The sequence below is a fragment of the Suricata suricatta genome, chromosome 11 (genome assembly GCF_006229205.1).
Source record: "Suricata suricatta isolate VVHF042 chromosome 11, meerkat_22Aug2017_6uvM2_HiC, whole genome shotgun sequence".
Lineage (NCBI taxonomy): Eukaryota > Metazoa > Chordata > Mammalia > Carnivora > Herpestidae > Suricata > Suricata suricatta.
In genome coordinates this window covers 104,912,193-104,939,289 of record NC_043710.1, presented here as the reverse complement: position 1 = coordinate 104,939,289, position 27,097 = coordinate 104,912,193, and the positions used below count along the sequence as shown (strand labels likewise).

The window sequence follows — 27,097 nt, the reverse complement described above, 5'->3', positions numbered from 1 at the left end:
ATCTTGAAGGAAGACAATTCCTGGGAAACATGAAGGAAGGAGTCTCTGGTCTCCAACAGTGGGAATGCCAAGGACCTTGGCCCAGCAGGTGCAGAAGGGACACACATTTTAGAAAGAAGGTGGGCCAGGCAGCCCTGGTCAGCTGCGCCGAGTTCTGCTCTGCTCCTGGAGGCCCTTGTGGGCTGGCTAATTCCTTCCCCAAACATCTGCTGGCTGTCAGGTTAGGAAAGACACACCTGCCCTCCACTTTCTCGGGACGTTGAGGGGATTCGTGAAGGGCTGTAATGAAGGGAACCGGGAGATTCTGGAGACAGATATTGTTTAATTGCTGAAGTTTTGTCTGTGAGTGAGCTCAGATGGGGAGAGCTGACAGCCGCCTGGGGCACGAGCCAAGGTTCTTGCAGTAAAGGGCAGGCCCCAGGCCAGTCCGGTCCACCTCTGCCCTTCTACGGCGTGACGGACGTGAACTCCAGCCGTCTTCATGTTAGGCTGGCTACGTGCAGAAGCGGACAGAGGGGCTGTGGCCCCTTGGGCTTCATGTCCACTGCCTCCCAAGACTCCCCAAAGAGAAGAGGGCTGTCAATAGGAAGAGAGGGTTGACACTCAAATAGCGTCTATCACCGTTGCTTCATTTGCTGAAGGTAGTAAGATTAGACCGGGTGATTCCATTCGCCAGTACAGTAGACTTAGTTTGCAGAGTTGTTTGCTTCCCCTGATGCCTCATTCAACTATGTGGCAGTCATAATCTCTTTGTAAAACACTTTATAAGGGGATATCACATCCTCTATTTTCTTTGGCTTCTAACAGTTCGATGAAATATACCCAACCTGGATACGGTTAAACCTTCGGAACCTCCGAAATGCAACAGCTCTCACAGATGCTTTATTTACTCCCCGTGCATATGCGCACAGACTGGCCCAGCATGTGGTTGTCCCTGCAGTCACTCAGGGACCTGGTCCTCTCCATCTTGTTTTTTTTTTTCTTTTTTTTAAAGTAAGCTGTATGCTCAACGTGAGGCTTGAACTCAAGACCCTGAGATCAAGGGTCACACGCTCCACCCACTGAGCCGGCCAGGTACCCCTCCATCTTGTTTCTCCTAATTTTGAGAGGTGCCTCATCTGGGTTGCAGCAAGCAGAACAGGGAAAGCCTACGGCCCCTCCTGGTCTGGTCTCAAGAAACCACCCTGGGAATTGAACCCATCCCCCCCCATCCCCCTTCCCTGGAGGGAACGTTGTCACATCTTCCTCAGAGAAGCTGGGGAAAGGTAGGACAGCCTATCAGCCCTGTGCCTTGCTACTGTAAGGACACGAGTCTAAACCAAACAGACGCCATGACAGGCTTTACGTTTCCCCTCTGATCTAGAAGGCCTAGGTTTCGGTTCCCAGAAACTAACAGGCAGTTACACATTGCCTAGAGCAAGAGACCACCTTCGCAACACCCCATCAGGGGAGGCCAGCTTCCACTCTCCACATTCCTGCGGGGGAGGCCTGCAGATGGGAACTTTAGATAGGACCCTGTGACCTAATGTTAAAGTCAACCCAATAGTCACCGAACAAGACCCTAGGCTCGCCCTGTAATTGGTTGATTTTAAAGGTACCCTAAATGTTGTGATTGGGTCCCGCCAAAAGTAACGAATACTCTAGACAATGTGAATGGTTAAACCTGCTGTCAATAATAATGTATAATACTGATTGGGTCACTGTACCTGTGTCACAATTTCTTGTAACTCTCCCTCCCCAAACCCCATAAAAAACCCTGCTCAGCCCTTGTTCGGGGCTCTCAGCACGGATCCGCTGTGCTGGTGGAGTCTGTGAGCCTGAGTTTATAAGCCTGTAATAAAGCCCTTTGCCTTTGCATGCGTGCCTCGGTTTCCCTGGCGGTCTCTGGTCTTTGGGGGATACTGTGATCTGGGCATTACACTACATGCCCAGTAACTACAGAAGAAGGGCAGAGTGAAAGCAGCGGTGTGTCACACTGACTGAGTGTAGGTATTGGTTCCTCTTTCTACAGTTGACGAAAAAGATAAGGGAGAGAATGGGCTCATTCGGAGGCTCACAGCCGGCTCAGGGACAGCCCTGGAGCAGGAACACTGGTGAGGCTCCCCAGTCCGTCTTGTCCTCCCTACCGTCCTCCCAGGCCAGCGGGGCAGGGGCAGTCTCTGAAATGAGCGCTGCCCTGGAAAACTTAGGACGGGTCACTAACATCAGGATGTGAAGCCAACAGGGGTGAGTGCAAGATAGGACAGACTGTGTTCGATGCCTCTTCCCTCTGCTCGGGCACAGAGACAAAGGTAGACCCACTCTGCCCGCTGCGGCCCAGCCCACGGGGAGTGGATGTGTGCACACATCCGACATAGCGATGACTCCCTCCTAACCGGCCATTTCAGGCTATGCATCTCCGCCACAAGCGTGCTTCTCTGCTCATTCCAGGCCCCACTGGCTTCTATTAGTCTAGACGGCCTTACGCTTTTGCTTGCTTCCCTCAGTGCGATCGGTGTATGGAGACTAAGAATTCAGTGGGCAAAAGAGGCCCACTTTGCAACAATTACGTTCGGTTGTCTCTTGCATCGGCACGCACAGCCACCCCCGCCCCCCGCCACCCCCCTCCCACCGAGACTCCTCCAGAACTCAGTGACTTTGTATGATGTGACTCAGATCTCTCCAAGCATCCTCAACCTGTGGGCTCAAGCTTGGGGTTCCTGAAGATTCATACCAAAATCTTGTTCATTCTTGATTTGGATAACTCCTAAAAATAATTCCGGTTCCTTGTAAAAATCAGAGCCCCAAAGCCCCTTCTGGGGGTTACATATGTTCACGTTTCAGGCCAGCCCCTCGGTGGGTCCCTGTCCTGCAAGGCTACAATGCTCAGCCCCTGTTGGTCCAGTTTTCTGTGCCTCAACTCCCTGATCTGCCAAGGGCTGGGCCAGAGAAACATTTTTTTCGCCCATTTCTCTCACTTGGGGAAAACCTACAGCAGGGTTTCTTGGACCCCAGGGTGTCGCTAAAGCCCGGGGAGATGGCTCCTTCCATTGTACATACTTCCCAGAGTGTGGTGTGCCCCCAGGATGACGGGCGTGGGTAAGTCCAAGCACCAAGGGCTGCGTATTACCTGCACACGTGTTGACCTAGACCCGGTGCTCATTCACTATGTCCCGTCATCACACAGTGAACTTTTGTGCCCTTCTCTGTACTGTGGCTCCCTCAGTGCATCCGTCCACTCCCAGGCTGCAATTCAGTGTGTATCTGATCCCCAGGGAGTGACGTAATTTAAGCTCTTTTTCTAGGAGGAAACATTAGCTTCTAGAGCCCAGGGACTTCAAGTGAGGTTACAAAACTTTACTCCAATATGTATCCAAATCTCAACTTGTCGGTGACAATATCAGTGCTCTCCCCTCCCCCAGGTCTCTGGGCACTGCTCACATGAATGCTTTCCTTTAATGCTTTATTAGTGGGTTAAGATGCATGACCGTACAGTCATGGCTATTGCCGTAATTCAGGGTCCTGTCCCCCCATACATTAAAAGAAAAGGGAAGTGCTTATGCACAGACTATGTGACTAGAGAAATTACCAGGGAGCCAAGACATCTGCCCTTATGGGAAAATTACTGAATTGTTCTGTCAATCCCCAAAAGGGCCACCAGAAGAAACGCTCAATCAAGCAAAGCTAAGTTTATTAGACTTCCTGAAATTCATGTTGACTTAGCGGAAGTCAGGGAAGGATATTTTTGGTATTGCAGGGCCAGGGCTAGGTGATTTAGGGCAGCTCTTGCGAAGCAGGGAACTAGTGAGGAAAGAGCAGAGTTAATGACAGGAGAGCTTGGGCTGATGACCACACACAGCGGGGTTCTGGGTAACTCATCAGAAGTTACCCCCAGGCTCTCAGTAACTTCTCAGGACTTTGCTCACACCACGACTTCAATGCGTGCCATCCGTGGCAAACTCTGGCCTGCTTTCTTGGAAAGGGATCTTCAGCAAAACAGAGGCAAGAGACAAAGATGGGGTTAATATAATAACTCATGGAAGTTTATCCTTGAGAAGGAATCACAGTAGCAAAACCAAAGAAAATACCTGTCCTTATGAATGTGAAAAAATGAGAAGCCTCTTAGCAATTCCAGACATCCAGGACGGAATGCTGCTGGGTCGTGTGGGGAAATTGCAGGAACGGGACCAAGTCAAGGATACTTGCTGTAGGGAAGAAAAGGGAGGGAGATAGAGACAGAAAGGCCACCCTGATACCGATAGGTGGCCAATGGGTGATTCAAAGGAAAAAGAGAGGAATATTCTGCTTTGTCCTTTGGAGCTTCAGAGGCCTGTGTGCCCATTTTTTGCTAGACTGAGATCCAACAGGTGGGCCATAGCCGTCCTGCTGAGCCAGGTGACATCCCGTCAGAATAAGGAGTTTTAAACAGAATGGATTATGAGTCCGACTTCCCCCCATTTACAGAGAAACAATCAGCCTTCCCGTCAACGGCAACACACTCGGATATATTTGTTGTTTCGAGATCCAAAATCTTGCAAAAGCAGCTGTACCGCGTTGTATCTGTCTTTGTGGTTTAAATCTGGCAGCCCTGCAATCCACCTCTCCTCTGTCCTTCACTAAGGATCTCCTCCGAATGTAGTTTGCTGCGCAGCATCATTAGATCATCTTTACAGATACTGTCTCAGGACTGGTTTGCCCTCTGGCAGTTTCCTTAATTGGTGATTTGGCAACACTGGGTTTTTTTTTTCTTCCAACCTGCCAGTTTCCTTCATTTAAAGCAAATTCTGTCAAATGAGTAAGCGTCCGTAGCACAATTACCAAGCAAAAACGAAACTGCAAATACGCATTAGCTTACGAGGGTAGTGCCTGGTATATTACAAAGAAAAAGACAAGCCTACAAGATTGACAAGAGAATGGAGTATTTCATTTTTTCATTCTGTTTTATTGCCGCAATATCCCATTTGATGGCCTCCAGCTTTCAGAGCAGCAGCTTCCTGCAATGACACTAATGAAGAAATGCTGCTTTTTGTTCATTCTTTAACCAACTGTGTTTCTCTTTAGTGGGAATATGGCACTTTCCCCCCATTCACACAGAGTTATGAGCAGTTGAGTCTCTAGGGGACCTCTGCTGTGTACAGCACTCTTTTCCCGCTAAGATTTCTGTGATTAGATGGTAAGTACACTTTCTGTCAATAAATTCAACATTCTAGATATTTCAAATTATGGGCAGAAACAGAGAGGTTTTTCCTGCGTGGAAAAAAATTAGAAAGCCCGAGCGCTTTTTGCACGACATTTCTCTGTGCGATATACTGTTTTAATTATCTCCCCATCCTTGTCACCAGTCTGTTCTTTACGAAGCCACCCGCATCGACAACCATTTTTGTTCATCATTCTCACGTAACTGACTTCTAAATAGTTTCTTATTTAAGCAAAAAGTTATTCTGCCATTTTGCCAGAACGTCCACTTGGGGTTGGTCTCCCCCGGGGCTCATTTAGCTTCTTCTCTGTTTTCTTCTCTGGGTTCCTTCTGCCTGCTCAGAAGCCTGGAGTTTGATCTTACGTCACTTCTCGGAAATGCCATCATAACTGAAGGCTGGGGTTAAGCTGCCAGGATAGGGAAAGCAGTGAGGTGCACACACTGTTTTCAATGGAGTTTGATCCCCAATTGCGCAATGTAACTGAGTCCTAGGTTAGGTCCACACTGGCCGGGACTGACCTAAAATCACTCACAGAGCAGACCTTTTTCGAGATCAAGGAACAAAGGGAATGCCTTCTGGAAAGTAGGGAACAAAATGGATATCCATTCTCCACCCCCCTCCCCCAACTTTGGGAGCATTCTATTTCTGCAGGACCCTAGACAGATCTGGATGCTACCACATAATAAATGAATCTATCACACAGATCAGCAGACCGAAACAGATTACGAAACTTCAGTTGTGGGAAGAGAAAAACTGTTACAATGTTTTTAATCTTAAAACTTTATTTTTCAAACATGACTGAAACTGTTGAGTATTTTTTAAATGTTTATTTATTTTGAGAGAGAAAGAGAGACGGAGCATGAGTGGGGGAGGGGCAGAGAGCGAGACACAGAATCTGAAGCAGGCTCTGAGCCATTAGCCTGGAGCCCGACATGGGACTTGAACTCATAAATGCTGAGATCATCATCTCAGCCAAAGTCCAACACTCAATTGACTGAACCACCCAGGCACACCTGAAGCTGCTGAGTATTAACGTCTAGCGAAGACTTGCTAACGTTGCCATCAAGATTACTACTGCTGTTATTAGTCATTCAAACCAACAATTACTGAGGCACTGTTATAAAGATGGGGGGATAAAAACGACAGCATTGAAATGACCTAGTCTTTGAATGGAGGCCAGTGAGACCACAGGAGAAAGATACGTGTAAATGGCTACCAAGGTGAATGGCCTAATAAGTAGGCAACCCAGAGGAAGGGACAGGTAATTCTGACTTGGGGTATTGGAGAAAGAAGCCATTGGTAAGGTTGGCATCAAGGTATGAAAAGGGCTGTGGGTAGTGAAAAACTGCTGGGTGGTTAGACTGAGTGAAAGGCATAACCAAAGCCATAAGGGCGGGGAAGTGAACCCACATGTCCAGGCAATGATGAGTCACCTGCTGTGCCCCGGGAGAGAGCTGTAGAGGAATGTGTAGGGAAACAAGCTGGAGACATAGGTTAGGCTTGGCCTGAAAGCCATTCCAGTATTTTCCATCTTAAGGAGTTGCCGTGGTGTGCTACAAGGAGTATAGCAGAATGAGTAAGCCTCAAAATTCCAGCTCTGACATTTGATAGCTTTGTGAACTTGGGCGCCATTTTTGCATTCCTAAAATGAAGATGACAGTCGTTACCACTTAATGTGAAGGTCAAGTACATGTGGAAGGGCTTAGCACAGGTTCAGGTGCAAGGGAATCTCTCAGTAAAGGGTAGCTATTGTTACTGTAAGTTCTTTGATAAGATAGATCATCGTAGCAGATGTAAGAATTCATTGGAAATATAAGAATGGTGAAGAGGAGGGTGCCTGGGTGGCTCAGTCAGTTAAGCATCTGACTCTTGGTTTTGCCTCAGGTCATGGTCTCGCAGCTTCATGAGTATGTGCCCCACATCAGGCTCTGGGCTAACAGTGCACTCACACTCTCTCTGGTTCTCTCAAAATAAATAAATTAATTTAAAAAAACCCAGAAAGGTGAAGAGGGGCACCTGGGTGGCTCAGGGCGTAGAGCGTCTGACTCTTGATTTCAGCTCAGGTCTTGATCTCATGGTTCATGAGACTGAGCCCCTCATGGGGCTTTGTGCTGACATCACAGAGTCTGCTTGGGATTCTCTCTTTCTCTCTCTCTCTCTCTCTCTCTTTCTCTCTCAAAAAAAAAGTGAAAGAAAAAAATTGCTCTGGAAGTTGATATAATGGCCAAGATGTTAAGTTGAAGGAGGGATAGAGTTAACACATTTTGGTGGCTCCCATGATGTGAAGGGTGAAGACAAGTATAATAAACCCAAGTTTCTAGCTTGTACGATCGAGAAGACTGTGAACTAAAATGCTATTATTTGAAAAAAGAACTTAGAAGAAGAGGCATGTAGGTTTACTGGTACACAAAAGGGACATTCCATTAGTTTTGGACATGATGGGCATATTCATTTCTTAGAGCTGCCATGACCCAGGACCACAGCTGGGTGGCTTAACACAACCGAGATTTATTGTCTCATACTTCCGGTGGCTAAAACCCAAAATCAAGGTATCGGCAGGGTCATGCTCCCTCTGACCCTTCTTTCCTCTTCCAGCTTCTCTTCTTCGCCGACAGCCCTTCTGCCTCTTGGCTGGTGGCTTCACTGCTCCGATCTCCACCTCCACTGCCACCAGCTCTCTTCTCCCAGTGTGTCTGTGTCGCTTCTAAGGACACTAGACTATTGGAATAAGGACCCACCTACTCCGGTAGGGCCTTTCCTTAACTAATCACAACCATAATGACCCAATTTCCAAAGAGTCTCACATTGACACATACTGGGGGGTAGGACTTCAACATATTGTTTGGTCCATAGTCAGTGTAGCCCATAAAGGTGACCACATTACCTAGTTTCCCTTAGGTCAGTGCACCCTAAATAGACAAGTAACTTAAATACCTCTTAAAAGAAAGTGTGGGCTGAACTTTGCAGTAGGAAAAGTAGAGAAGCACAGCAGAAAGTGGGAGAGGCGGCTGAGTTCAGCACAGAGGGGTCCGGATTCTGGAGCCAGCCACCTACCGACCGCGTAACTTTGGGCAAGTTACCTAACTGTACCAATGCTAGTTTCAAGCATGTAAAAAGGGGGTAATGACACTAACCACCCAACAGGGCTTGTATTAAAATTAAACATGTTAATACTTTTAAAAACTTAAGACAGTGCCTAGTACAGAGCAAACAATTCGAGTTTGTTATAACTATGACATAGTTTGAATTCTTTGCCAGCAACATCTGAGCCTAAGATGTAGTTGGGTCTAACAAGTTAGCCAAGAAGTTTTCAAATGATCAAGAAGACTGTTTGAATTATGAATTTCAATCCGCCGTCACTGACTGGGAACCCAGACTATGGCATATATTGCACTTTTGAATCTTAAATCTTCAAAATCGTCAATCTTTTGCTTCTTAAATCTTAGGTAATGGGAGTAAGAAGTTATCACTTCTTGAGAGCATTACAGCACCTATATCACATTTTTCAAATGTTTATTTTTATTTTTGAGGGAGAAAGAGTGAAATCAGGGGAGGGGCAGTGAGAGGAGACATAAAATCTGAAGCAAGGTCCATGTGGACAGCATCGAGCCAGATGTGGGACTTGAACTCTGAACCACGAGATCATGACCTGAGCTGAAGTCAGGCACTCAACCAACTGAGTCACCCAGGTGCCCTTATATCAAATTTTTAAAAAGTTCTATTCATATCAATGCTGTTGGGGATATATACTTAAAAATGTTTGTGTTAACGGAGAGCATACACAATCAAAAACCTTGGAGATGACTCCTATGGACGGGTGGAGACACTGACACAGTGTATCCCATGGGCCAAAGCCAGCCCACTGCCTATTCTTGTAAATAAAATTAATTGCCACACAGTCACTTGCACTCATTGTCTATAGGCACGTTTGGGCTACAATGGCAGAACCGAGTAATTGTAACAGAAGCCATATATCCTACAAAGCTGAAAATATTTACTATCTCTTTTTGCAGAAGTTTGCTAAGTCCTGGTCTAGACCATCTTTGCCTGTTGGTAGCTTGGCTGAATTGTAGACATCAAATCTAGGATGCGTCCAATAACCTCAGAAAATCAAGCTCTGCAAGGAAGGACACAGCTGCACATTTGTGGCAGACATCACACCCACCGGAGGGTAAGGCCGTGACACTGTGGCAGGGAACACAAACATTGCTTGTCCCTGAGCACCAGCTTCTCCTCGGGGAAGGGAGCTACTCCGGCAACTGGTAAATTGCAAAGAGGGTTCTGCATTGCACTGGGCTTCCCCCTGGACCTGCGAATGTTTTCCCAAAGGACCTTGGCCTGTAGGCTGTCAGCCCAGGTACAGAGACCTGCTTGGACCACACAGAAGGAAGAGTTCAAACAGATGTGATCTGCTGGCAGATGACAGTCTTCTTCCTGTGATTATTATGGTAGAGGAGACATCAGACTATAAAAACATGGCCAGTCCTTAGGGTCACTTATTAATAGGACAGTTCAGACCAGAGATAATGCGTTCCACCACCATTTACAGATGATCAAAGATAAACTGGAAAGCCAGGAAGTAAGATATGCGGTCATGTCTCTGTGTGTTTCATGGAATCTGCTGTTTTGGCACCATTTTTGGCTTATCAGTGGTCTTAGCCTAAGAACTCAATCAAACACAAAGCGAATATGAGTGAGTTGGCAAAAAGGATTGACAATTCAGGAATCGATGGATTGCTTGGCTGCGTGATGAGCTTCAGGTGACTGGGAAAGTGAACCGGGTGCAGGTGTGACTCAGCCTTGTAACTCCTCAGAAGCTGGGCTCTCGGCACTCAAAAAAACCACAGGAAATTCCCTGGAGAAAGTAATCGCTGCTCAGAATTGTGCTTAATTACATCCCTTCACTGTCAGCAGTAGAGTGGCTTGATTTTCACTGTCCCCACCCATCACCGATCCGCTAGCAGGTCTGCCACAGATCTTTTTAAAAATATAGACCTTAAAAAAATTTCTCTGTGTAAACTGAAATGTTGACAACCAAGACTTCACTTAGTCCCAGGATGTCACGGATAAGACTGTCCACGACGTAACAACAACGGGATCCAGCGAAGAGCCACACCACGATAAGACCGGACTTCCTCGGTCCCGTTAGTGAGAAGGATCCTGCTTGCGTATCTTATAGACAACTCTCCACTGGTGTAAAGTTCACCATGCCAGCTCAGAAGCACACAAAAGAGCTGGTGTCAGAGAAAGCTTAAGGATCGGGCATAAATAGTACCTAGAAAGTACGCCATTTCTTAGGCTCTGTCCGTGCAGAAATGGGCTTTGCTCCCGAGAAAAGCTGTTTGCTGTTTGTTCCTAATGAGGGTTAATGTAGGAACAAACCAAACTCCCAGAGCTATAACTGATATCATCAATGATGCTGGTACACAAACAGACGCTAATGAAGCGAAGCCGGTGGCTCGGGCTTTGAAAACAGCCTGTGGCAGGGCGAGAGGGGAAGACTTGGCCCAATGAAGTCATTTCTAGGAGCAGTCGACAAGAGGGCAGTGCTAGAACAAGGCACCTGCTGAAAACAATTACATATTTAAAAATCCCTTCACCCCACATGGCAGGGAAATTTTTATTTTATTACTTTCTCTTCTGACATGTCAAAACACATAAGCTTTCACGTCGGTAGGGCCTCTGTTCTCCAGTGAAAAAACAAAATAAGAGGCTGGATGTCCAACGGGCATCTGGCATCAGGTGATGGACACACAGGACATTCAGCAAACAGCTCTGTCCCTCAGCTCTCCTCCGTCCACAGACCTGATTGCACATGTCATCTGTGCCTGTCTCCTTGCTCAGCGACCCTCATACTCCGTGTTGCTGCTCCTGCTTCAGGGCCTGACTCTGTCCAAAGACCATTCCCGTTCTGAGGGCTCCAGAAATGGAGCTGTTCTGGGGGTGGGGGTGGGGTGGGGAGGGGAGAAAGAAAGACCAGCCCGAATCCCTGCCTGCTTTGCCCCCCTTGAGAAGATGGCCTTCCCTAATTACACAAAATGACAGAGAGCGTTCGACCGAAGCCACGGCAAATGATAGTTATTTCTCTGAAGAGCCTAAAAGAATAGGTCACCCTAGCTAATACACTAACAGCACACTTTTCTGTATATGCAATTTCCATCACATTCTCCGAAGGCTCAGGTGCTGACTGACACCTGCACCGAGCAGGGGAAAGAGCTTTTTTTTTGTTTTGTTTTTCTGTCTTCTTGTGCGATTCATTTACATCTGGACTCCGTGATTTGTCCTGGCGAGGAAGCCATGCATGTGTGGCAGCAAGAAGGAAGACAGCTTTGAGCTAGAAATGGGGCTGTCCGGACACAGAGCCAGCTGCCTACATGACAGAACCCTAAGGAGTTAAGAAGGGGAAGGCAGGCTCTCCTCTCCCTGAAACACTCCACGTACGTGACCGTCTGGCACTGTCAGTAAATGCCAGCGCCACTCCGTCCCCAGGTGTCTCTAGCCCTCTCACTTTAATTTACTGGACAAGCCAGGAAGAACTGTGCCCGAAAAGAGATCGTTGATTGATTTCATTATCCTCCTAACAGCGGATGCCAAGTTTCTGTGTGTGCTGCTCGCTCCGGACCGGGCTGGAATGGAACACGATGAGGCGTGTTTGTCACAGAAAAGACAGTTTCGGAACCTCATTTCTTGTCCTCTCAAGTCCGGGAGGGACTCCAGGAGGGTTGGTGGTGGTTAGGCCAGGGACTAGCCGCCTCGGGTGAGCCAGCCTGGGTCCTGGGGACGCAGGGCTGCTGGCATAAGCCTCCTCTGTCCCTGGGGAAGGTGTCCCAGAAACTGCCCTAGGAATGCAGCTGCTCCTCTTTAGGGCTACACAACAGGACCTTAGAGATAGAGTTTATTACGGGCCAATTCCATTGCACACGCACGTGCGAGCATCTGTCGTGGGCCAGGACTGCTAAAGGAGTGAAACAATAAGTGTGTTTTAAAAAAAAAATTTTTTAATGTTTTACTTATTTTTGATAGAGAGAGACAGAGCGTGAGACGGGGAGGGGCAGAGAGAGAAGGAGACACAGAACCAGAAGCAGGCTCCAGGCTCTGAGCTGTCAGCACAGAGCCCGATGCGGGGCCCGAACCCACGAACGTGAGATCATGACCTGAGCCGAAGTCAGAGGCTTAACCGACTGAGCCACCCAGGCGCCCCATTAAGTGTGTTCTTAAGATAGTACTTCTCAAGGGGCGTCCAACTTTGGCTCAGGTCATGGTCTTGTGGTCCATGAGTTCAAGCCCCGTGTTGGGCTTTATGCTGACAGCTCAGATCCCGCAGCCTGCTTTGGATTCTGGGTCTCCCTTTCTCTTTGCCCCTCCCTACCTTGCACTCTTTCTTTCAAAAATAAATAAACATTAAAAAAAATTTTTTTTAGGAGTGCCTGGGTGGCTCAGTCAGTTAAGCATCTGACTTTGGCTCAGGTCATGATCTCATAGGTGGTGGGTTCGAGCCCCATGTCGGGCTCTGTGCTGACAGCTCAGAACCTGGAGCCTGCTTTGGATTCTCTCTCTCTCTCTCTCTCTCTCTCTCTCTCTCTCTCTCTCCCTCTGCCCCTCCTTATCACACTGTCTCTCTCTGTGTCTTAAAAATAAATGTTAAAAAAAAATTTTTTTTTAAAAGAGAGTGCTTTTCACAAGAGGGAGGGCATATCCCACACGCTCCCAACACACTGCCCTGGGAGCAAGCGACACCTCCAGGGAGGCTGTGACACTGGGTGGAGGAGCAGAGGACAGCAAAGGCCCTGACGACATCCACCACCAGGACTGCAGTCCTGACATCAAGCCACCACATGGCCTGCAGGGTTCGGGGTCACCAAGAAAGACATGACTCACACAGGTGTTTATTCACAGAGAAGAGACAGAGCAAGATCGGGTTCCCCAGTGAGCACTGGTCCCCCACTGGGTTTCACCCCACCGCCAATGCAGGGAGCTGATCTGTATACTCCCGCGATGTAAGCGAAGGACCCCGATTTCTCCCCCAGGAACATACGTGGCGTTGGCACACTGCCACATGATGCACGCATTTAAGCAGGACAATGGAGTCCACATCAAGCCCGGAACAGGATAGGATTCTCCCAAACGGAGAGTAAGCCCAGCAGAGGCTGGGAAGTCTCCTTACCTCCATGTAAGCGGGTGCTCCCGGCTCCAGGGCTCCTACACACCCAGCAGGGGTCCTGCAAGCTGGGCGTGACCACCTCCCAGCATGCCCCGCCCCGTAGAGGTAGGTTGTTGGCACAGGAAGTGTGTGGAAAACCACCTGTCGTATTCGTCATAGGAACCACGGAAAGTGAAGTCCGGCGTGAGCTCCTCAGCTGCTGGGCACGTGAACAAAATGCAGTGAGACTCAAGGGCGTGGTCTAGCCAAGCCGGAAGGGAGGCTGTCCCAAGGAGGGATCTGATAAGCCAACGCAAGGCAGACCGGGAAAGATGTACAATTACCAAGAAGTCGTCTCTTATGATGGTTTTCAGAGCCAATTTCCAAAGATAACACTCATACGGAAAAAACTGTGCTAACAATATTAAGTAATTCTGACGAGTTTCTAAGAATAACTGTGAATCCTCTCTGGTTTGCAAACACATCTGCCATCTCAAGGACATTGTCATTAGTACTGAACTTCTGGGGACCTACCTCTGAAAGAAGAGGAGGAGAGACACAGGCTGTCAGGGACCCAGTCCCTGTGGTGACCGGAGCGTCCTTGATTCCAGAGATCTTTCTTTGAGATTCTGTGAACAACTCACTAACCTTCCAATAAATGTCATTTGGGGTTTAAACTAGTTTGCATTGAGTTTCTTTCCTCCCTTTCAAACAACAAATCCTCACAGATAAGCCTTTTAATCAAACATCTTTGTAGATAAGCCTTTTAATTCTGAACGGGGAGTTAGGACATCCAAATCCAAGTTCTCAAAATGCTCCTTCCTGGTTGTGGATCCTTACAAATCCTCCCACCTCTCTGACAAGGTCTGTCAGGCGGGGAGAGGTCCTCTCTGGTTCTAACATATCTGTAACTCTATCACAGGGAAGCCTTATCCACATGTTCAGCTAAGAAATGCTGACATGCCAGGATGGGCCACTTGAAGGCCTGTTTGCATAAGGACCCAGTGTAGACTAGGAGACATTATCAAGAGGAGCTAGAGACAGATGGTTAGGCCTCAGGACACCTGGATTAAACACCAAACCAAAAGGAGACCATTGTTTGGGGCGCCTGAGTGGCTCAGTCGGTTAAGCGTTCGACTTTGACGCAGGTCATGATCTCACAGTTTGTGGGTTCCAGGCCCACATCAGGCTGTGTGCTGACAGCTCAGAGACTGGAGCCTGCTTCAGACCCTGTGTCTCCCTCTCTCTCTGCCTCTCCCCTGCTTGTGGTCTCTCTCTCTCTCTCTCTCTTTCTCAAAAATAAATAAATAAACATTAAAAAAAAAAAGATCATTGTCTGCTTCTAAGAGGGCCCAGGAGAGTCAAGAAGTCACCGTGAGGTAAGAAGGCCACCACATAGTGGCTGGATGACGGGCCAGGGAGAAAAATGCTTTTGCATGTGAAGCTGTATAGTTTCTCCCAGAGGCACGTCTTTTGTGGTCTCCAGTTTCTTGACGGAGGGGGCCATAAACAAAAGGGAAAACAAAGCTCCTTGCTAGGGAAGCCTAAGTGAGGCAGCACCGCTGAGGAGGGAATCCGTGCCCACCTCGGCGCGGAATTGACCAGTCAGGCACCCTGGGCAGCGGCAGGGCCAATGCGTGAGGCAGGAGGAAAAGGACTCTGACAGAACCAAAGAGGCCCCCCAAAAATGTGTTCTTTTCTCCCAGCTAATTTCTGAACCATTTAGGGAAAAAAAAAAAGGAGAGTGGGGGAAGTGATTGGGTGGGGGATGGGCACATGGGCGATGGGCACGAAGGAGGGCATTCGTTGGGATGAGCATCGGGGGTCATGTGGGAGTAACGGATCACTGGGCTCTATTCCTGAACCGATATCACACTGTGTGCTAAGTAGAATTTAAGTACATTTTTAAAAATAAAACTTAAGAAGAGTGAGGGAGAGGAAAAGCAAATTACTACCTTTATTACTGATAAAGTAGATATTTGAGGAAAGTGGGTTTTATCTGGAGGTGAGTAGGCTTCCTAACACCGTGTTCCGGAAGTAGACGGACTTGCCAACACAGGCACACACTACCAGACCAATGACTACTGTTATAATTCAACACGCTTGGCTAGCCTCTTACATCATTATCGTCCGGGAAAGCAAGGGCTAAAAACATTTTTTTTAATTATGAGAAGTATAAAAAATATTTATTGTAAACAAAGAAGTATAAGAGCTCTTCACATCCGCATCATCCGGCCTCAGCAATTACTAACAGCTTGTCGTTCTCACTGTATGTTTATGGCCAAATACTTCCCATTCCCAGGTAAATAATGATTTTGTTACATTTTTAGGTAAAATTTATATACCTTGAGATATATAAATCTTAACTTTACAATGCTTTTTAAAAAATTTTTAATGTTTATTAATTTTTGAGAGACAGAGAGAGACAGTGCGAGCAGGGGAGGGTCAGAGAGAGAGGGAGACACAGAATCTGAAGCAGGCTCCAGCCTCCAAGCTGTCAGCACAGAGCCTGACGTGGGGCTCGAACCCACGAACCATGGGATCATGACCTGAGCCAAAGCCGATGCTTAACCAACTGAGCCCCCCAGGAGCCCCTCACTTTATAATTCCAACACAAGGATGCGCCCATGCAGCCACATCTGCATCATAATTTTGGTCTCTCCAGATGTTCCACTTATGTCTCTTTTTGGTCATTCACTGACCTCCTACAATCAGACAACCACTGCCATGTTTTTCCCCTCCTTAGACAAGTTTATTTTGCCCGCTCTAGAATATTATATAAATGGAGCCATACAATATGGACCCTTTTGTGACTGGTGTCTTACACTCAGAGATTAACCTACACTGTTGAACTTATTGGCTTACCTCCTTTAATCGCTAAGTGGGACTCTGGTGTAGAACACAGTCTAATTTGTTTATCCCTACACTGTTCATGGCGTTTGGGTCATTTCCACTAATTGACTATTATAAATTTTATTTTTTTTAATGTTTTCTTATTTATTTTTGGGACAGAGAGAGAGAGACAGCATGAGCAGGGGAGGGTCAGAGAGAGAGGGAGACATAGAATCTGAAGACAGGCTCCAGGCTCTGAGCTGTCAGCACAGAGCCTGATGCAGGGCTCGAACCCATGAACCGCAAGATCATGACCGGAGCTGAAGCCGGACGCTCAACCGACTGAGCCACCCAGGCACCCCAACTTATTGACTATTATAAATTAAGTTGCTCTAAGTAAGTCATTCTGAATACACATATTTCTTGAATGATAGGAGAAAGAGTGCTAAGATATGTATATGTAATTTTGTATGTATATATATGTCAAAATATATGCATACATATATATATATACATATATATATGTCAAAACTTCTCCAAAATGGTGGTACCATTGTCCATCCCCACTAGCAATGTGTCACAGCATCAGCTCTTCCCCACTTTTGGTAACGTCAATCTCTTTAGTAGCCATTCTAGCAGATACATAGGATTATCTAATTGTGGTTTTAATCTGTCAATCCTAAATGACGAATGATGTTTCAGGCATTTTTTCACGTGTTTATTGGACCACATATTTTTCTTTGCAAAATGTCTGTGTTAGTCTTTTGCCCATAAAAAATAATTGGGCTGCTTGCTCCTTTCTTCCCCTGGTTTTTATTGAGATCTCGCTAGCGTACAGCAGGGTGTAAGTCTAACGCGTACGGCATCATGACTTGACTTAGGTAACTATGAAAGGATGACTGCAATAAGTTTAGTTAGTAGTCACCATCTCATACAGATGCAAAAGAAAAAGGGAAAAAAAGTGTTTTTTCCCCTCATGATGCGAACTCTTAGGCTATATTCTTAGCAACTTTCAAATGCACCGTACAGTGGTGTTAACCATAGAAATTGTGATGTTATTCCGTCCCCAGGACTTACTTACATTGTCCATGTAACTGGAAGTTTGTGCCTTTTGACCACCTTCTTCCAAGTCCCCTTCCTCCATCCCCTCTGCCTCCAGTCACCACAAATCTCATCTCTTTTTCCAGGAGTTTGATGTCTGTTCTTTTATTTTTGTTGATCACATATAAGTGAGACTACACAGTATTTGTCTCTCTTGTTTGACCCTTTTTTTTTAATTTCATTGTAGGTATGCTAGCAATAAGCCCTCTGAAAGCATATTCCCCAGTCTGTAGCTGGCCTTTTCATTTTCTTAACCTTTTGATGAGCATAACTGTTTCAGTTTGATGAACTTCTAGTCACCAAGATTTTTCTTTAATGGCTATTGCTTTCTGTGTCCTGTCTATATGCTTACTTTCTGGTCATGAAGATATTATCCTATGTTTTCTACTAAAAATACCATTGTTTTAATTCCTGTATTTAGGTTTATAATCAACCTCAGTTTAATTTTCGTGTCCAGCGTAATATATAATTCACAGTTAATCTCTTTGTTTTCTTCTATACGGATCTTCAGCTGTTCTAGCACTATTTGCTGCACAAACCTGCCTTTTTCCATTGAATGTATTTGATGCCTTTGTTTAGAATCAACAGACTTTATAAGTACAGGTCTGTTTGTGGACTCTCTTCCAGCGATCTCTTTGTCCATGCGTGGCTGTGATTACTGTGGCTTTATGTCTTGAGTCGGGTAGTGTTAGTCTTCTAGATTTGTTCTTCTCTTCTAAGATTGTTTTGGCATTCTAGATCCCTTGCATTTTCATATAAATTTTAGAGTGGACTTGTCACTTTTCTGTTTTTAAAAAAACAGCCTGCTGGTATTGCCACCGAGGCCGCACTGGCTCTCTAAATCAGTAGGGGAAGAAGTGACATCTTAATGCTATTGACTTTCTGCTCCATGAACGTGATATATCTCTCCATTGTTTAGGACCCCTTTATCTTCTCCAAGTCATGTTTTCTCACTCTCAACGTAGATATTCTGCACGTCTTTTATTAAATTTACTCCTGAATATTTTTTCACACTATTGTAAATGGATTGAAAATTTTCCCAATTATTTGCTGCTAGAATATAGAAATATAATTGATTTTTTACCATGCTGACCTTGTATGTCGAGACTTTGCTAAATTTATGTTTTAGCTCTAGCAGCTTTTTTGTTTCCATTCCTTAGGCTTTCTGCATAAATAATCATTGTTGCCTGCAAACAGAGAATGTTTTACTTGTCCTTTCCAACATGTGTGTCTTTCCTTTCTTTTCCTTGTCTTTTTGCACCGGTTAGGAGACCTGGCTCCACGCTGAGCACCAATGGTAGGCACGGACACCCTTGCCTTGCTCCTATCTTGCAACAAAGTGTTCAGAGTTTGGCGGATTTGATGTTAGCTGTAGGTTTTTCATAGATGCCATTCATCAGATTGATGAAGTTGCCTTCTATTCCATTTGCTGGGAATCTTTATCATAAATGGATGTTCGCTTTTGCTACTTGCTTTTTCCTCATCTACTGAGATCATCATTTATGTTTCTCTTCTGTTCTGTTAGCACGACGGAGCACAGTGATTGATTTCAAATGTTAAACTAGCCTCTGTTCCTAGAATGAACCCCACTTTGTCTTATGTACTATCCTTTATACCACTAGATTTGTTGTGTTAATATTTTTTTAGCATTTTTGCATTTATGCATGAGGAATTTTAGTCTATAGTTTTTTTTTTCATTTTATTTATTTGAAAGAGACAGAGCATACTCATGCACAAGTGGGGGAGAGGGACAGAGAGAGAGAGACAGAGAGAGAGAATCTTAAGCATTTTCCTCACTCAGCATGGAGCCGGACACAGGGCCTAATCCCACAACCCTGGGATTTTGACCTGAGCCGAAATAAGAGTCAGATGCTCAAACAACTGAGCCACCAAGGCACCCCTATAGTTTTCATGTAGTCAGGACTTTATTTTTATGAGTCCGTAGTATGGAGTAACCGGGCCTGTGGGGGAAATATATTGAGGTTGGTGTGTTTTGGGGGGGGACTCTCAAATTATACCAGTAAACCAATCACCTCCTCAATTTTAAGACAGGATATGTGTGTGTGTGGGTATATGTCTATATGACATGATATACATATATACTCATATATATGTATGATTTGTTTAAATATTGCCGTAAAAATATAGTTGATTTAGTGTCTCAGGTGATTTCAATGACTCAGTGCAACTGACTGCACAGATTTGACAAACTGGGCATAAAAATGTCACTAAATCTGCCAGAGAAAGGATTCACCCACATATATATTTAAATATATAAAGATTGGGAAGCTTGGTTTTTTATTTTCTGTTTAATTGTAATTTACTTGCATTTAGATTTGTAAATTTCAAAATGAGAAAATCCAGTTTCTTGGCATTGGAAGAGAAAGCTTTGGGCTCATCTCATTTAATCCTTAGGCAAAGAAGCATCTAAACTATTGGCAAATTCTGGCTGGCAGGCCCTTCCTAATGACAGGTCTGGATGCAGTTGTGTGTTTTTTTGTTTGTTTGTTTGCTTTTTTGACAGTTCTTGGGTTTCGCTTTCATTTGAGGACATCCTTTGAAAGGCTACTACCCCACACTGCTCTTTTAACTGGGGAAGAATACTTACATCTGGCTAAGAACTACCAGAGGGATAAAAAAAATTGATGGAAAAGAGACAAGGTAAGTGTCTCACGTTGTTTTCAGATGTGAACACAGTGGGAAGAATATGGCGTTAATGTGTTTAAAAACACACGTTTTGACAAAACTGACATAAAACATGGGGCGAAGCCTGCCTCCTAAGACAAAGCATCCTTGTCCTTATTCGGCAGGACAATTTTGAAATCAGAGCTCTGGAGGAATACATATGTGCAAGGCTGCGCTTTGAGAATGTAATGGTAACACCAGACTTCGTAACAGTCGCAGAACTGTGACAGGATGGGGAATGAAACAGCTACCGGAAGTCGCCTTCAGGAGGTATGCAGGACGCAGTGTCAGAGGAAACGCCCCGACACTCATACATCCAATTATGGGGGCTCAGTGAAAAACAATGAATTCAAAGTATTTAAAGAGAACCCCCCTCAGGCACGGAGCAAACGCCAGAAGAAAATGATGAAACGGACAATAGGGCGATCTCTGTGTGATAAGAACAGGTGTGATTTTGGTTTTCTTCTAGGAGTCGTCTGGGCTTTGGAATTCTTATTTAAAACCGGCATTATTTTCTAACAAGAACAAATACAGAACAATCGGTGTTCTGAGACGTGGTTTGGGAAGGGTATCACATGGCCTACAGGACACAGGGGATGATTTTCCACTCTGCTTTAGAGATGTACTTGTGGAAGAGCCAGGGATTTAAATCAAAGGATAGCTGGGTCTTACTACAGGCGATTTGCTTGGTCTCTCCGAGTTCCAGTGACCGGCCCCACGAGGCGAGCTCGGGATCTGAAGGCAGGTGCACGCAGCCACATCCCAACAGCTTGGCCACTCTCCTTTCTGGCACGCCAGGCTATGGCTCCCTCACTTCCCGCTCTCTGCATTCCACACGCTGCCGGTTTCCCAACCTGCCGGGAGCTCTGTAAGCAGGCTGCTGTGCCATAGACCCGGGTCCCTGATAAATTCTGGGGGGACTGATTGGCACACAGGCCAGGTGTGCGCTAGACAATCAACTCATTTTGATGCTAGTTGATACACATAACTGATCTTGGTATCTAGACATGTTAGTGAGGAAAGCACAGGGGGGCTTGGCAGCAAAAGTCCTGAATTTGAGCGATTCCGTGACACCGGGCACATCTCTAATTGCTCAGGGCTCACGCCGCTCATCGGTGAATGGGTAAGTTAAATGACATTTTTCCTACCTGTGTGTCAGAACCATTGTGAATATCAAAAAGTGTATGTGTGTTATCAGCAATTGATCCTAATTTTACACAGAAAGGCAAAAAACAAGGGCCAAGACGATAGTGAAAGAGAAGAATATAATCAGACGACTGACACTACCCAATTTCAAGGCTTACTATAAAACTAAGTGATCAAGGCAGTGGGGTGTTGGCAAATGAGTAGACAATGGAACAGGATCAAGAACCCACAAATAGACCCATACAAATATAGTCAACTGCTCTTCGACAAGGACGTAAAGGTAACACAATGGAGAAAGGACAGACTTTTCAACAAATGGTGCTGGAAACACCAGATGTCCACATGCAGAAAAATAAAAAGGAAATTCTAACGGGTCCCTCACCTCTTTCCCAAGACTTCACTCAAAATGGATTATAGATCTAAACGTAAAATGAAAAACTATAAAGCTCCTAGAAGATACCATAGGAAAAAATCTAGGGTGATCTTGGGCTTGGCAATGACTTTTTAGATACAACAACAAAAGCACAATCCATGCAAATAAATTTATAACTGATGCCTCATTAAAATTTAAAACTTGTGGGGCACCTGGGCAGCTCAATCAGTTAAGCATTCAACTTTGGCTCAGGTTATGATCTTTCCGTTCATAGGTTCGAGTCCTACACCAGACTCTGTGCTGACAGCTCAGAGCCTGGGGCCTGCTTTGGATTCTGTGTGTGTGTCTCTCTCTTATCCTTCCCAAACTCACACTGTCTCTGTCTCTGTGTCTCTCTCTCCCCCACCCCTGCCCCTGTCCGACTTGCACTGTGCCTGTCTCTCTCAAAATAAGTAAACTTAAACATAATTTTTTAAATAAAAATTGGATAACTTGATGTTCTTATGTAAAAATTCCTTTAGGATGATATAATCCTTGAATCCATTTAACCGGGCATGAGTCAACTGTAATCTGACAATATGCTGAAAGCAAACAAAGAAAATGGAGGGAAGCACCATTCTGGTTTCTAGAATTCCCTCTCTTGTCTCCAGCACCCTCTGGGAGACAGAGCCGTCTGACAAATGAACTGAGTGAAGCTACTGATTTTAAATATGCTTTAAACATTTTTTGTGTTAAATTGAAATCAATGTTCTGTTATCTCCTACCTGACTTTTTGGAGACAGCAGGCTTAAATTACAAGGGCTTTGCTCTCACAGACTTGGCATCGGAGAGCGCTTTCCCACGTCCCGTGCACTGCTGTGCTTCGCCATCCTCTGAACGGTTTTCACTTTTTGTCCTCCGGTCTGTCCCCTCACGACTGCGCGGAAACTTCAAGGATCCCATCCTCATCCCATAATAGTCAAAGGCAGAAAAAAAAAAATTGGTTTCTTCTCGACCTCTGTTGGAAGTGCAGAAATCCTTCCCAGAAGCGGTCATGTAAATTTCTCCTCGTCTCTCATTGGCCATTTTACACCAGACATTCACGGGCCTAAACCAATCGCTGGCAAGGAGGATGAGATCCTAGGCCAATCACGATTCATCCGCTAGGCTCAGAAGGAGCCCCGCAAAGAAAAGTACTGCTCCGTTAGCAGGAAGAACAAAGGGAGTGCTATTGGGCAGGGAACCGACTGCGGGGGCCACCAGCAGGATGCGGAAATGAGAGATACAGTTTCAGAGGGAATGCAGGTGTTAACTAACGTGACTACCACTCAGGGACTGAAGGGAATCTCTTACTGGGTCTTGCATGAAATGATGGAATGAATCATGTTTTTTCATGTTCATAAAATACATCAGGGGAGATGTGTGGTTATTTCAAGAATAAGCATTTTGAGGGAATAATCTCTAAACACCAACTTGCATTTAAAAGTTCAGAGTATCCCTTTGAAATTAAATACTGTGCTTTCCACCTGTCACTAAAAAAATTTAAAAAATAAAAAAAAACCCCACAAAAGCCAAAATACCAAAACCAGCCTGAGCATGAATCCTGCCACATCTGCTTATGTGTTGTTAGTAATCTATTGTTTGTTGATTGCTGCTTCCCGCCTGCGCAAAACTTTTAACTAGAAAATGCAGTGTTAATGTCAGATATTAGTGGCCGTTACCAAAACAAACTATATTTCTTTCCGCAAGTGTGATCTGTGTATAGCTGACCTCATACTTGAGGTAGTCACTCCCAAAGACTGTGATCTGACATCCTTCGGTGATGTCCTGGCCCAAAAGTCCAGACCTAATTAAAGCAAACAGCCTATAGCCTGGAAACCATAGAGGACAAGATGAGAACACAAATCGTTTCCGCAACCATGTCCTCAGTGCTCAGGGATGGGAACTGATAAATAAAAGCGGCTCAATAAATACTTGCTAAATAAATGGATACATGAATATAAATAGAATGAAATTGTTAATAATGTAAGCACCATTAATCCAAGTCAATTAATATTTTATCATTATTGGAATTGCTTTATCACTATGGGAATAATGAATTTAGATGTTGTAAGGAAGGCGGCTGAGTAGTAAGAACACGTTAGTGCCTAGCTACGACGTTCCAAAGGAGAGAGAGAGGCTCCAGCTAGTGAGTCCGGATTTCCATCACTCTTCTTTCAGAGGTTAGAACGGCTTCACGAGACTTGTAGACTGAATGAAATCCTCAAGACCTTCCACGCTGTAAATTCTGATGATCTGACCATCAAGTAGCCTTCTGGCCATCCACATGGGTGGCCCGGTACTCAGTACCATAACGGGGCTCTTTGGAAAGAAGTCACTTCCAGTCACTAGAAAAGTACAGCCATCATCTTAATAAACTGACGCTCTATGGTATATAAGAAACATGATGTCAATGCCTAAATCTCTAATTTTGGGGAGACGGCCAGAGAAGACCTGTCTGCGGCGTCAGTTAAGGAGTAGACTATCATGCCTGGGGTTGTTTATCCCCCAAATCTCCGATTTTTATCTGTCCCAGAACGGCCTCCTGCAGGTGCCATGGTGGCCCTGGTTACCTGCACCTGTCGCCCTGAGTGAGCACTGAGTGACCAGCTAACCCAGGTCTCCTTTGTGGGGCCCACTGACCTGAAGACGGCCTGAAGTCCTAAGAAACCCATCCACAGGGGTTTTACATCTTGCACATGAAATGACCCATTTCTTCACTTTCCGACATAATCCTAAGTCCTGGCGATAAATATTTATGATTTGGGGTGCCTGGGTGGCTCAGCCGGTTGAGCATCTGATTTTGGCTCAGGTCATGATCTCACAGTTGGTGAGTTCGAGCCCCACATCGGGCTCTGTGCTGACAGCGCAGAGCCTGCTTTGGATCTTCTGCCTCCCTCTCTCTTTGCCCCTCCCCACTTTCTCTTTCCCTCAAAAAATAAACATTTAAAAAATAAAAATAAAATAGCATAAATAGAGAAATACATATTTATGATTTGTAGATGTTTGGACAACTGGAAATTATTTTAAGTTATCTTAAAGTGGAGCTTCCACGAATGACATGAGGAGCAGAGCCTAGGCGTGCAGCAGTCCTGTCCTCCCTTCTGCTAATTACTTATTAAAGGTGACCACTGGGCACAGAATTGGCTTTCGCTACTGCCCCCTGTTTTCCAGGTCCAGGGACTACGGAGATCCTAGATCTTCTCACGCCTCCATGTAGGCGTGGCTCCAGAGCTGATGTGTGCCATAAATATCCGCCATCCCCTGGAACTTCCCAGGAAGATACCCGAGGCCTCTTCTCGTGGAGGCTGCACCTCAGGGTTCTACCTGAGGAGGTTGAAGATGGGAATGTCCAGGGTGGAGTCTGAGCCATTGCTGTGGAGGGGACTGGAATAGCAGCAAGTTGGGAAAAGGAGATGAGAGACCCAGGCCATTGCTATAAATGCACTGAGATGTTCACAACTTAACCTCATTCGTTGCTAGAGGGAGGGGATAGGGGTGTGCATTCGCCACATACAGAGCCAAGTCTGGCTGAACATTCTCAAACACCCTCTGCCCAGCAAGGCAGTTTTGAGACTTCATCGGGCTGTCCTGGTCAATGCCTGTGATGCACCGTGGAACATTCTTAAGGTAGCTTCTGGCTCCCAGGACCCCTCTTTGGATAATGCTCGCTCCGCTGCAGACGATGGAACTGGTGCGGGTTCTGGGAGGAATATGGCTCCTCTTCCACCGCATCCGTCTCAGATTGCAGAGGCCGGTGAGTTACGGTGAGTGGCATCTGCTTCGACCAGGCGTAGCAAGAATGTTTTATTAGATAAAGTGTGCCTTCGTGGATGGGGAGAATGTGAGATGTGATAGAACAGAGAAGTGTCCCTAACAGTGTTGGCAGCTCGACTCTTATTGGCCAGCTTCTTGGGAGCCTGACCAACTCCAGACAACCTGATCAAATTCACTCTGTGGGCACCTAGAGCTAGGTCATATCCCGGATCGTTTCCATGACACCATCAACATTCTGACGTGCCGGTGGCACTCCTGGTTAGTAACAATGATATTTCCTTCTTCTCCCTTGAAGATCTCTGAGATTTTCTTCTGATATTTTAAAATTCAGGACTTTAAGAATGTTGCATTTTGCTTGTCTTATGTTTGTTATTGAAGGATGCTTCAAACTGACCTTGGGAGGAAGAAAAAGATCAGTGACGAAGCCACGAGGCATAGACCCGGGAGAGCAGGAAATAATCAGAAAGCATAGCTGAGAATTCTCCATAAGCAAAGATAAAAATACACATAATATCTCAAAGCTAATAACCCAGGAGGGTAACTGGAAGAATGGCTTCATGCAAACCTTGAAGAGTATAAAGTGGGGAGGGTGTTGATGGAGGGTCGTTGTGAGCAGAACTGAAAATGAAAGCACGGACGTATAATTGGCTACAGTAATAAGGGATGGGGACGGACGGCACATTGTCGTTAGACATTTTGATAAACCAAATACGGGATGCTGTATGGGCTCCTAGGGAATTCACTCAGTGAAGGCAGATGATTTCTACTACCAATTAATTAAAAGTAGGAAGGGAGTGTAGTTGTGGCTGAGTTTGTGTCCAAGTCAAAATGCATTAGGAGTGATTTAGAACATGGTTCTCAAACTTAGGATTGTGTCAGAACCACCTGGAGGGCCCAGTGGCTGCAGATCTCCCAGAAGCCCCCGCCCTAGAGTTTCTGATCCGGGGATGCGGAATGGGCCCTGAGAACCAGGTGACATGGTGCCGCGGGTCCGGGAGCACGTGCTGAGGACGACTGATTTAGAACAATAGTAAACAGGCTTAAAACAACCCTGCTCCTGACCTACACCCTCACCTTCCACAAAAGGAAGGGACTTTTCGTGTTGTGTAGGTATATCAGAATTAAAAATCGTATTATAGAAAAGGGAAATAGAATGCTTTTTTCAATGAGAAGGAGATTATTTCTCTTTATGATTTAAGACATGGGAGAAATTCAAAGTAAAAAAAAATAATGATGTGTAGAATTACATAAAAATGAAGACTGTGCAGTAATGAAATTCCACAAAACCAAGACAAGAAGAGATGTAACAGAATAAGAAAAAATGTTTGCTATAAATATGGCTGCATATTTAAAGTTTAATGTCCAAAATGTATTGAGTCATTCAAACCAGATTCCCAGCGGACACATAGCCTGGGACACACAGGCAGTTCATACGCCAGGAAAGCCAACATAAACCCACATTTGGAACACTAAACCTCACAAGTAATTAAAGAAATCCAAATGAAAACAATTATAAGGGGCCATTTAACACATATCAGATAAACACGTGTGAGGATAAATGATAAAATTCAGCACCACCGTGACTGGTGGGAATTAGTTGCTGGTATAAGAGTAAATTGTGTTTTGTTTTGTTTCGGTAAGAGCCATAAAAATGATCACACCAGAAAATGTATCCTATATAAGTAATTCATACGGAGCAAACTTATAATTATAAAATATTTATAGCAGAATTATTTATAATAGCTAAAGGATGAAATTACCAAAATACTCAATAGTAGGCAAATAGTAAAACAAATAATGTTATATGAACCTACTATTCATTCATTAGAAATGAAAGCACATCAGGGC

The 27,097-nt window shown here is 45.3% G+C and overlaps 1 long non-coding RNA gene across 2 annotated transcripts in view; it reads right to left on the bottom strand.

The window, feature by feature from the left end:
- Positions 1-3,653: 3,653 nt before the first annotated feature.
- Positions 3,654-27,097, bottom strand: part of LOC115271880 — a 34,768-nt gene continuing 11,324 nt past the window's right edge. The window contains exons 3-5 of one of the 2 annotated variants that reach the window (XR_003900134.1): positions 13,342-13,534; positions 4,068-4,184; positions 3,654-3,965 (exon numbers count right to left, since the gene is read on the bottom strand). This is a non-coding gene — a long non-coding RNA (uncharacterized LOC115271880). The remainder of the gene's footprint in view (positions 3,966-4,067; positions 4,185-13,341; positions 13,535-27,097) is intronic. The other variant, XR_003900135.1, reaches the window with a different exon arrangement.